General features: G+C 39.4%; 1 protein-coding gene and 1 long non-coding RNA gene across 2 annotated transcripts in view; both read right to left on the bottom strand.

Moving 5' to 3' along the window:
• Positions 1 to 12,702, bottom strand: part of HS6ST3 (heparan sulfate 6-O-sulfotransferase 3) — a 694,649-nt gene that overhangs the window by 261,035 nt on the left and 420,912 nt on the right. The gene's annotated exons all lie outside the window — the stretch shown is intronic.
• Positions 5,331 to 11,652, bottom strand: LOC145529743 (uncharacterized). Its single transcript, XR_014071325.1, has 2 exons — positions 11,493 to 11,652; positions 5,331 to 10,012 (listed from the first exon to the last, which is right to left on the bottom strand). It is a non-coding gene; the product is annotated as an uncharacterized LOC145529743 (long non-coding RNA).

Below are 12,702 nucleotides of genomic sequence, written 5' to 3'. Positions count from 1 at the left end.
CGCTTTCTGCCATTAGAGTGGTATCATCTGTATATCAGAGGTTATCAATATTTCTCCCAACAATCTTGATTACAGCTTGTGCCTGGCTGTGAGTTAGTCTCTGAATTAGGTATATTTCATATTTGAGTTTACCATGGCTGATGTCTATGGGAACACATCCTCCCCTGTTCTAAGCATTTGCCCTTTTGTTGCAATACCATGCTGTGGGCATCGGGTAAGTTCACAGTCTACTGAAGCCCTCAGAGTCTATGTTAACATTAACTATTATTAGGTCATGCCCCCCCACTCTGAAATTATGCAGATAAGATTTCAAATTGAGTATTTTATATTTATTCCTGTCATATTTCATATCCATGGTTGAAACACATCATTCCATCCTGTTAAGAAAGCATTTTGATTCTGTCATCTATTCTTGGCCTTGGCCTGTTCAATATTTTTTTCTAAATAACTTCTATGAAGATATGTTTTAAAGCGTATTTGCCATCCCTCATATTTTGTGTCTTACAAAAAACTCAGAAGTGTATTTTCCATGTGTAACTGAAGCACAATTTATCCACACTTGCCTGAAATGTTACTTAGAAAAAGAATAGGTTCTGAAATTGATTCCTTTTATACAATGACTATAGGAAATGTCTTGGTCAAGAAATTGGCTTGGATCTAGATTTAAGGGAAGCTACATTAATTGCAAAGTTTTTGCTCAATGTTTATGTAACTAAGAGTTAAGGGTTGGCCCATAGAGACTAGATGGGCCATTTTTTTTAATATCACTACAGATTTCAGTGTAAAGACCAAATATCTGCAAATCAATAATGATCTCTCATGGGCAGAGGCAACTGTGAAAGTTATACTTCTCTTTTTCAACATGTGTTTCTTTTCGTCTCTGAGAACAGTTCTTGAGGTTGGGTGCCATTACCCAACGAATGACTACCAAGATGAGCAGACCATGCGCTGGCAAGGAGACCTTAAATCAACCAGACCTGGGAGAGGAGAGCAGCTAAAGTCTGCCGGGGAGCTATTCTATACTGAATAAATCAGATATTGAGTAACACGCTGCTAAGTATGCCATACCCCAGACCATCTAAAGGAAAGGTGGGAAGAGAGATAGAATCCTGTCTCTCAGTAACGGCTGCATTCCCCATAAGGAGCCAAACTATGGATGTGTGAAGATACGAACGGCCATGTAAAGAATTAAAAACCACAGTGTCTTTTTTTTTCATAGTGCTACTTCCTAACTGAAAGCATCTTGTTTATATGATATTTTTTGAGGAGGGTTACCCACCGCATGTTTTCGCTTGTGTCCGAGCATCTAAAACAGTAACCAGAGAGACGGCAAATGACTATATGAGGCCACAGGGAGGGACATTTTGAAAGACAGACTGCGACCGAGTGGGACCTGAAATTAGCAGAGCAAGGACCTGGACTGTGTCCCTAAGTGAAAATCCCCATTAAAGTTTAACCTCACGCGTCCTTTTCCCTTTAGTGCACACCTGAGAAGGTCACATGAACAGTAAAGGGATAGCCTGGTGGAGGTGAGTGCAGTCACTTCTATGTTTACCACTCTGCTAAATTCATGGGAAGATACAGCGAATATAGGGGACTGTGGTCAGGAGGTGAGAAAGGGGCCAGGAATGAAGCGAATGCTCTGAGTGCATTAGGAATATGAGACCAAGCTCCCCTTTTCCAAATATGCCAAAAGTGGACCCTTGAAAGTGTGGGAAGCACTTTGCTTAATTATATATCTACATAATCATGAATAAAAAGCATCAAATGGAACTACATATCACCTTGCAGGTGACATGCATCTAACACTTTACATACAGGTGTTCAGTCAGAGTCCATCTAGCTCTGTTATCATGACATCCAGTTTTTCTCTACTCATCACGAGCATATCCACACCAGTAGAAAAGCAGCTGGATATCGTAGTAAAAAATGAAGATATACTGTATCTATGGTTTATAATTTTTTCCTCCTTCTGCCCAGTCCAGTATTTCTACCCACAAATGTAAGAAAGTAACTTTGTTATGTCTTTTTCTTCATGAACCAGGAACCATCTTTTTCTTATGTAATTATTCAAACATTATTTGTTAAATATTTGTCCCAGGGAGTTTTGTGTCCCTGGGGATCCAAGAATCAAAAAGGTTTTAGATCTATAAATGTGCATAACTAATCCACAGGAGGTAAAAATATTTTGATCCAATAAACTGAGAGAAAAAGTAAGAACAAAAAACTCTCAGAAAATGTACACTACATCAAATTGTATTCCTATAGTGTTATACTGGATCTAAATAGACAGAAGAACACTTGGACAATTGTGGAAACACATTTAAATCAAAGAATACAATGAGTTATAGGCTACCAAGAAAATCATTCTCATGAATAATTTAGCACTGATAATGATACCTTATATGTGGGGCCCTTGGGTGACTATTTTGGGCATCACAGTTACAAGCCATGACTAACGGACAAACAGCCCCAGAGGTTCAATGAGGCCACACAGCATCAGTTGATTTGAAGAGGCTCCTCCCAGCTGGCCCCGGGCAAACATCATATCCCATTTCAGAGTTTTCTCAGGAAAGTTATCATTCCCATTACATTTTGCATTTTCACAGCCCCTATAATCATAGCTCCCAGGCACTATACATTGTTAATTTATTATAGTCATTTCAATTTTGCTAGTTAACTCTCAGGTCTCCTTATGTGCAAAGCCCTAGAATCAGTGAAAAGAACTGAAACTCCTAAGCACTCAAACTAGTGTATGTTCTTAGGAATCAGGAGACCTGTGTTCTAATACCAGATTTTCTACTAATTATCTCTGTGACTAAGCAAAGTCACTTTTGATTTCTAGATCTCAGTCTTCCCGTGGATAAACTAGAAGGATTGGACTAAACAGCCTCGGATATCCTCTTCAGCTCTAAGATTTTCTGGTTTTGTATATCAGCGCTCTCAGGAAGATGTATCTGACATACATCTGCGCATAGATATAGATTAATCTGTTCCTGGGGTCACTCTTACTCCGCACTCTTTAGGTGCATCATTCATCCTGGTACTTGCCAGCTGACAGCTCCCTGTGGAGGACTCCATGTCAAATCTAATTCCTTAAGGCCCTCAGAACCAGAAATAAATAGGAATGCCTAGGGCTAATTTAGATGTCCCAAGCTAAGCAAAGAGAAGTGATGCCTTCATGAGATTTATTTTAGAACAAAAATGGTTTGCAGAGCGAAGTGAGGGAAAGGCATTTAGTTACAAGAGCATGTTGGTAACTAATGGTGTAGCTTAAAATGTCAATTTAAGGGATTATCCTCAGAGAGGAATCCATTAACCAGATTTAAACAGTGTTGATGAGGCCCCTTTGGCTGAGGAGGCATTGGGGACCCTGGGTTAGATAGTGAGGGTCAGATAATGTTCCTTAATACTGCTTGCCCTTCACACGCTTAGAATTTAGCAGATAAAATGATTCAAACACTGAAGTAAAGGGACACATTATAAAAAAAGAAAAAGAGAGAAGCGTAGAACTGACAGCACATGATAAATAGTTGGGAAATCGTGAATAAGTTTTATACCCAAGTACTGTGACAACCTTAGGATGAGTATTCAGAGAAAGTTAGAATTTGTTTTGGAAAGTGATTTATTTATTTATTTATTTTGGAAAGTGATTTAAAAGAATAAATGGGCTTCCCCAGTGGCTCAGCTGGTAAAGAACCCACCTGCCAATGCAGAAGACACAAGAGACATGAGTTTGACCCCTAGGTTGAGAAGATCCCCTGGATAAAGACATGGCTACCCACTTCAGTATTCTTGCCTGGAAAACCCCATGGACAGAGGAGCTGGGGGGCCATAGTCCATGGGGTTGCAAAGAGTCGGACACGACTGAAGCGACTTGGCACGCACGCAAAGAGACACTGGGGAAGGCAAAATGTTAAGATCATGCAAAAAACACAGAACAAGAGACCTTCCCAAATGGAATTTACAGACTAGCTGACGATGGAGGATCTCCTCCGACCCAACTTCTCTGTAACCCACCTTCACCAAGAAACAGTGAACTGGGTTTTAAGAAGTCTACTGAAAACATAGAACTGATAAAATTTAGAGATTTTTTGATAATTTGCCTTCAGCTTTTAAATGCTCCAAATACTGCTGAAATCAATTTCCACACACTCAACTATTTCCCCAGGACATCTCATAATGTTTTAAAACAAAACTATTTTCCTCTCAAATTGTTAATAAATTTATAATGCAAATGATCTCTATAATTAATATATAAGGCATGGAGAGAGGCATGGCCATTGTCTTTTTTTTTTCTCTTTTCCTTCAAAGTGTGATTAGAATTACCTCGTAAATTATTCACATGCTGTACTAGAATAATAAAACAGCATCTCCTTCTACATAAATCACCTCACTTATTTGGAGTATGTAGTAAAATTCCCTCAAAATGTTGTTTTGACAGCACGTAAGTCAAGGCACCTCGAGCGATGATTAGGACTTGGTTTTTCCTATTTTGAAGTCCAGAGTGTGAGCTTCACACTTGAATTAGCATCTGTTTCATCTGCGTCTGTTATACACGGAGCTTAACCTGTAAGGTATGCCAAACCTTCGGCAGAATTGTGAGGTTGAGGGGAAGAGTTTGTTTATCTCACTCTCTCCACTTTTTCTGGTACCCTCTTTCCCATTTGAAAGCATCACTACTCACCCACTCCTCCCACTATGTCATACATGGATCTTAAAATAAACTTCTACAAATGGAAACAGACCTCTTTCTCTTGCTCCTTTATAAAGCAGATATCTAACATCCAACATCCTATACTATAAAATGTCTGTCTTACTTAGAGATTATCATATTAAGTAAGTCAGAAAGAGAAAGATGGATACCATATGATATCACTGATATGTGGAATCTAAAATATGACAAATTAACTATGAAACATAAAGAAACTCACAGACATAGAGAATAAACTTGTGGTAGCCAAGGGGGAGGGGTAAAGAGGGATAGATTGGAAGTTTGGGATTAGCAGAGGCAAACTATCATATGTAGGATGGGTAAACAACTATCCTATATATAGGATAAATAAACATCCTATATATAATATCAAACTATTATGTATAGGATGGATAGGACCTATAAATGTCCTACTGTATTATATAGGACTTTTGGGACATATATATATTATATATGTCACTGGATCACTTTGTTGTACAGCAGAAACTAATACAACATTATAAATCAACTTCAATGAAATAAATGTTCAAACATGTATCAGTCTTAGCATTGGTGTATTTACTAGTATCCTGGCTTGAGACATATTAATGAAATTAACTGAACCAGGCTAAAATGATTTTTTTTCTGTTGTATTATAATTAACATTTAATGATGTGAAGAGCATCCTATGGATCATTAGATAAGTCAGGTGTATGAAACACGTCCCCTGTCCTAAGAAAAGCTTATGATCTTATGTTTATAGGGAAAGAAACACATGTGTATAAACAATGGAATGAATGATTTGGATCAGGGACCAGTGCAGAGAAATAAATATTCAGTACAGGATGAAGATGGAACAGGGGATGGGGGCCTCTTTCATCATGGTCTGTGATAAACTTACTCAAGTCTTGGAGTCAAGAGAGAAGTACTTTAGTCCAACTTCCAGGGTATAAACTTCTCAAAAGAGTTTCACATTATATACAGAGCAAAGGGACTATAAATGTTTAAAGAATAATTCTTTAAGTGAGAAGAGGCTACAAGGGAGGGACCATCAGGTATAGGTAAGCGGAAGAGTCTCTCCCCAAAAGTAGGTTTTTGGCATTCTTCTGAAACCACATAACTTAGGTAGCATCCATGTGGGATGGATGTTTTTGCATAAATCATTCATGGAGAAAGTATTGCTTGTCACAGAATCTTTTTTTTTTTAACTTTTTATTTTGTATTAGAGTATAGCTGCTTCCCAAGTGGTTCAGTGGTAAAGAATCTGCCTGCCAATGCAGGAGACGCGGGTTTGATCCCTGGGTCTGGAAGATCCCCTGGAGGAGGAAATGGCAACCCACTCCAGTACCCTTGCTTGGAGAATAGCCTGGCGGGCTACAATGCATGGGGTTGCAAAAGAGTCGGACACAACTGAGTGACTGCACACGCATACATAGCCAGTTAGCAATGTTGTGAAAGTTTCCGGTGAACAGCAAAGGGACTCAGACACACATATACATGTGCCATTCTCCCCCAAACTCCCCTCCCATCCAGGCTGCCACATAACATTGAGCAGAGTTCCACGTGCTATACAGGAGGTCTTATTGGTTATCCATTTTAAATGTAGCAGTCATCACAGACTCTCTGAGAGCCCCAAGGACCATATTTTACCTGGCTGTTTCAGATTTTCCTAAAGGAGGATAGCAAGTACCAATCTGTCCCGTGGAGACCATAGTTTTTCATCTTGTTCGCTCAACCAAAGACAGCACTGCAGGCACCTCCTTGCCTTTCCTCCCCCCAGGGACAGATGGAAAAGAGCCACAATCACCAGCTGTCTAGAAAGAAACAAATGCCCTCAGCTAAGAATGCCCTTTATACCTGATCATTCAAGATATGTACAGATTTTTTTCTCAATGCATCCCTGTCTGTATTATGCATGTAGAGAGGGAGCATCTTGTTTTCACGTTGTCTATAATAAATTATAAGTGCAACAGCGGGAGCTTTTTCAATACTATTTGTAAATGCAGCCAGAGGCTATTAAGTGATTGGTGTATCAAATAAATATAATTAGTAAATAGCAAAATAACATGTTTGTAAACTGCCTTTGGAAATATGTGATTAGACCAAAGACAACAATTTCTGCCAAAGCTTCTAAGTGTTTCCAAGAGATACCAGAAAAAATGCTTTAACAATTTCATAATAACTTTGACAAATTTCTATGTAAATCTGCTAAGAAGGTAGATGGTACATTTACTTAGTCCAAATGCTTTTTGAATGCCTGATGCTGAAAATTTAAGTGCAGGGGTATACTTAAGTGCACCATAATTTTTTCAGGGGAGTTAAGATGCGCTTGATTATTGACTATAAGTCTTTAAATTGGCATTTGATGAGGTTAAAAAGAGTTATAAATATATCTCCATGTGAAAAGTGCTCTCAGGCTCTGGAGTTATTCTCAATTACTAACACTTCAAATTATTCCAGCAAGTCAATCAATTTGGAGTGAGGGGAACTCATCTTGCCCTTCTCTCTTACTGGCTTTATGAAAGGGAGTTTGCTTTGGCAATGAAAAGAGTCACCCAAACCCATTGATTCTTCCTCTGAGAAACGCAGAGAGAGGCTCACATTTGTCCCTCACTTGTCTTTTTTTATCTCAATTCTGGTTTCTGCTGCAAACACTGCCTCTTGCTCCCAATCCACAAACATTACTCTTTCTAGAACCTCATTTTTCTAAATGATCTCTCGTAAAGAACCTAAAACAGATCTCTATGCATACCTATTAGGCCACAAGTTTAAACCCTACCTCACTCTCAAGGTTCTCCAAAATTTAGCTCCACACCCATCTATATAATTTAACTTTCTACTAATCCCCTGTCAAACCATCTACTCAAGTTAGGCTGGTCTCCTTAATATTCTCCTGGGCTTACCCACTTCCAGGTCCACTTCTGTTCTCCATGTCATTCAGGACTCTCTGCTACAATGACTTAGCCTCTATGATCTAGATTCTCTCCCACTAATGCAGAGTTCCCCATACCCACCCAACTGAGCAGGCCCTACATTGAAATTCTATGCACTTTTAAGGTTGTTCTGCGTTTTCTTGGTATATTGTTCTTGTATGTGTTTGTTTTGTTTTTTCATTTTTTGTCTTCTCAGGCAGTTAGAAATTCCTTCTAAGAAAAGAGAAAATTTAGTAAGTTTCTTACCTCCTCTACAACACAAACACTGGTGCTGAGCAAAGAGCATGTAAATAATTATAAGTGAGGATGACTTTGACTATGATGGCAACTAATATATATTGATTCTTTGTTTACATGGCAGGCAATGCACTACTCACCGTCAATACATTATTGCATTTAAATCTCATAAGAACCACATGGAATAGATATGGTTAATTAAATACACCATTTAAACATGAGCAAACAGAGGCATACAAAGGTCAGCATGATTAGCTAGACAGTTAATCAAATAATTTCAAAGAGACAGGTATACATAATTATTCTTGAGACATTTAATAATACAGTCAATGTATACATCTGCATCAAACTCAGAAATGTATGGCTCTTAGAGCCCTCAGCTGAGTTTCATAAACATTTATTTACTATTTACTCATTCATGCAATAGACATTAATCAAGCTACCTCCATGTGCCATATGCTAATTTCTAAATTCTAGGGATAAAAATAATGAAATATAGTCCCTGCCCTCAAACAGCTCACTGTTTGGGCATTCCACAAAATAACATTTCTAGTCTTATTTTCCATGAGTTGGAGCCGGGGGAAGAACACTGTGAAATGTCGGAGAAGGAACATTTTAAAAGCTATCAAGATACAATAGTCATTCTAGAGCTTGGATGATCAATGCCTTGTAGGGCAAAGAATAAAGAGAAAGGAAAGAGATGTGTAAGGAAAAGACAGACTGAGTACATGAGTGAGAGAGCTGTGATAGAAACTTCTGGAAAAGCAAAGAGCAAGCAAAGATTTCTAGAAAAATCATCTCTGGCCCCCTGGGGCAGTGCGCTTAAGCCCATATTTATCTGTCCGTTGCAAGGGTGTGAATGTGTGCAAAGACCTCAAGGCCAGATCAAATGAGACTGCGCTTCTTTCCAGTTTGGGGGCCTCTGGGGATTACTTTAATACTGAGCACTTAGTCATCATGTTTGATGGCTTTGGTGGCCTCATTTATCAAGGATCTATAGTTAAATTTAATTTTCCTGTGAGTGGAGGACAGACATGGCAGCCAGGCTCCTTGTCGCTGATCTGTCCCCGGTGATGTCTTCTGAAGTGGAAATGATGGATGCCACATGTTCTGGCTGTGATTAAATTTGCTTTGACAAAGCAGCATGGAAATCTGATTTTCAATAGACTTCTGCATTTCACCTAGTGCTGAGTAAACAGATACAGAACATAATGCTTACATGGCTGTCAGGCCGACAGCTAATTCATTGTGCCCATCTAATCAGGCTGTCTATTAAATTATTATTTGTCAATAACACGCAGGATCATTTTGGAAACTCTTGAGGAATGGGAAGTTTGTTTTTAAGTAAATAAACACGGAGGGCTTGACAGTGTCCAGGGATTTTCTTGCGTGCATGCATGCTAAGTAGCTTCAGTCGTGTCCGACTCTGTACGACCCTATGGACTGTAGCCCACCAAGCTCCTCTGTCCATGGGATTATCCAGGCAAGAATACTGGAGTGGGTTGCCATTTCCTTCTCCAGGGGACTTTTCCTAGGAAGAGCCAAATAGCTCATCAGTCTCAGTGGCCCCTCTTCTCTGAAGAATCACAGCAACATTTAAGAAGTTTTTAGTTTCACTTCACTTGGCTCCCATTTCAAATGCAAACAACATCATCCAATTACAATAGAGAATGAAGCTACAAACATTGACACTTTAGCTCCCCAGTTTATCTTTAAAGGAGAATGAAGCAGAAAATCACATTAAGTGTGCATCTTATGTTAGAGCTTTTAACCTCCTGCCTAGCAGCGCTGAGTTCAGACCACCTCCTGGAAGAAGCTTCTGCTTTGAGGGGTTGGGGGGAGCGGAATGCTGGGGAGGGCTGTCTCATCAGGCCAGAAGAAGTGGCAGAAAGCATGATTAATAATGCTTGGTGGTTTTTTTTTCCCAATCAGTGGGGTAAGTATAAAACCTGGGTTCCATGGAACACTCGGAAAGGTCCTCTTTGTTATCCTAGCATAACATTTCCCCCTCCAGCCTATTTTCATGCAGAGCTCTGCACTTTCATGGCTTCCCTTGTGGCTCAGACGGTAAAGAATCTGCCTGCAATATGGGTGACCTGGGTTCGATCCTTGGGTCAGAAGATCCCCTAGAGAAGGGAATGGCTACCCACTCCAGTATTCTCGCTTGGAGAATTCCATGGCCGAGGAGCTTGGTGAGCTACAGTCCATGGGGTCCCAAAGAGTCAGACATGACTGGGCGACTAACACTTAGAGAATCCTTGTACTTAATCTGCACTTTCAGTACTTTTTAACTTACTGAAATTCCGGCCACGCATTTCCTCACACTTCTGTGAGCCCTTCTTGAACATCTGGGGCTCCATCAACACTCTGCTTTTAAACTGACTCCTTGCTAACCACCCCTCTCCTGAAATACAACCATGTCCTGAAATACATTTGCCGCCAGAACCCAAGGACCTCATACCTTTCATATTACTAAGGCGTTGAAAGCGTGCAGTACACTTGCGGATCCATACTAGCTGAAAGGACTTGGGCAAGTTTCTTAAGCTCTATAACTGTTGCATCTCTCACTGGAAAAATAATATGCATATTAACGTGCAGTGGCAATACCTGCAGTGGAATTATTAGAGGGAATAACGTATGTGTAGAAGAAATCATTTTTTCCCTTGTTAGTTAACCCTCGTGACACATAAAATAGGAATAGGACTTCTTTCTCAGAAGTCCTGGGGAACCAGCTATTAGCCTTCCCGTCATTGTCACCCTTCCACAGAGACGACGTGACTGAGTGTGAGAAGGCTAGCTGTTCTTTCAGTCCAGCTGGGGTGGGTCCTATCTCATAGGACTGGGGTTTCTGGAGCGGACTGCAGTCACTTGTCTGGCTCAGTGGGAGGTTGATATGTTTAATTCAGAAGGGAAGAAGAAAGGATGAAATCTTGGCCTCCCATCCAAGTTGTATTTTTCCACCTCGCTCTGCTGCTGCTGCTTAGTCACTAAGTCGTGTCTGACTCATTGTGACCCAATGGACTACAGCCTGCCAGGCTCCTCTGTTCATGGGATTTCCCAGGCAAGAATACTGGAACGAGTTGCCATTTCCTCCTTCTGGGGAACTTCCCGAGCCAGTAATCAAACCCATGTCTCTTGTGTCTCCTGAACTGGCAGTAGGATTCTTTACCACTGTGCCACCTGGGAAGCCCAAATTCATGTGTACATAGGATTAAAAAGTAGTAAGGTATATGGGTAAATAAGGATGAGGTGGAGTATTATAAATGTCTGAATCATCACTAAATGTCATAGGTTCTAGCTTCAAAATAGACTCTGAATTCAATGTATTCTTACCACATCTACCATCACTACTCTAGTCCAAGACCTCATCTCTCCCAGTTGGCCTCTATACTCTCTCTTGTAATCTATTCTGATCTCCAGTAGCTACAGTAATATTTTACTTATAAATTAGATCTTGTTATAGTGAAAGTCGCTCAGTCATGTCCAACTCTTTGTGACCCCGTGGACTATACATTCCATGGAATTCTCCAGGCCAGAATACTGGAGTGGGTAGCCTTTCCCTTCTCCAGGGGATCTTCCCAACCCAGGAATCGAACCCAGGTTTCCCGCATTGCAGACGGATTCTTTACCAGCTGAGCCACCAGGGAAGCCCAAGAATACTGGAGTGGGTAGTCTATCCCTTCTCCAGTGGATCTCCCCGACCCAGGAATCAAACCGGGATCTCCTCATTGCAGGTGGATTCTTTACCAACTGAGCTATCAAGGCAGCCTATATCCTACACTTAAATTCTACCTATGATGTTCCATCACACTTTGAATATAATCCAAATTTCTAACTCTGGATCAGGTCTTCTCAAATAAGCCTCAGGAGCTCAAAATATATCACTAGCATCAATTAAATTCCTAAAAATTATTCAATACTTCAAAGAGATTTTGTTTATGTGGGTTATATTTATTGATCTCTGCTATATTTTATATTAAAACTGAAAAATATTAAAATCTTAATATACTATTTTGTTTATAAATAGCAATAACAAATCCATTGCATGTTAACATAAACAATTTATTTTTATATAAAAAATGTGATAATAACACCCTCACAAAAAAATCAGTGAGAAGAAAGCCACTGTTCTCTATTTAGCTAATCTTTTAAATGTCTGGCTTAAAAGATGACAGTTAGATCATATCTACTTCTGCATTTGATCTGTTTTGATATCTGATTTTGGTTGAAAGATATGAGAAAATCTGGCTTTCAAAAAATACATTGATGGACAAGGGAAGAATATTTTAATGCCATTTTCAGATGACTGTGGACATTTATCTTTGGTGCAAGCTTGATGAGTGGTAGTGAGTGGTAGTGTCTTCAAGTTAGTTACAATGTGAAATCTGAAGCTTTGTCAATGAACTTTTGTAAGGTATCATTGTAAAATACATGGGTCTGTCTTGCACTTTGAATTAATCTTACTCAGGCATGTTTTTTGTCATTATGCATTGGTCACTGTAAACTATCAGTTCATCGAGTTATGGAGAACTTCCAAATGTTAATATAATTCATTACATGATATTTTTAAAAATCACACTTGTTAATATTACTACCAATCTCACCAGTAAAGTCTTAAAAGTCTTTGGAATGAATATTGGGTACCTGCCTTGGAGACTGATACAGATTTTCCAAAACATCTAATTTTCTCTTGAGAGCTCAAAGTTTATCATTAATACCATATAAAAATGTTATTTCTTTTTAAATGATAGCCTCACTTTCAAAGTGATAGGTTCATTCTTGAGAAAATGTCTGCCAAATACCCATGTCAGCATAATCGTAAGTTGTAAGACATTATTT

This window comes from Giraffa tippelskirchi, chromosome 12, assembly GCF_054371585.1.
Source record: "Giraffa tippelskirchi isolate mGirTip1 chromosome 12, T2T-mGirTip1v1.2.pri, whole genome shotgun sequence".
NCBI classification, from domain to species: Eukaryota; Metazoa; Chordata; class Mammalia; order Artiodactyla; family Giraffidae; genus Giraffa; species Giraffa tippelskirchi.
The sequence above is the reverse complement of the archived record's forward strand: the minus strand, read 5'-3'. Positions and strand labels throughout refer to the sequence as shown.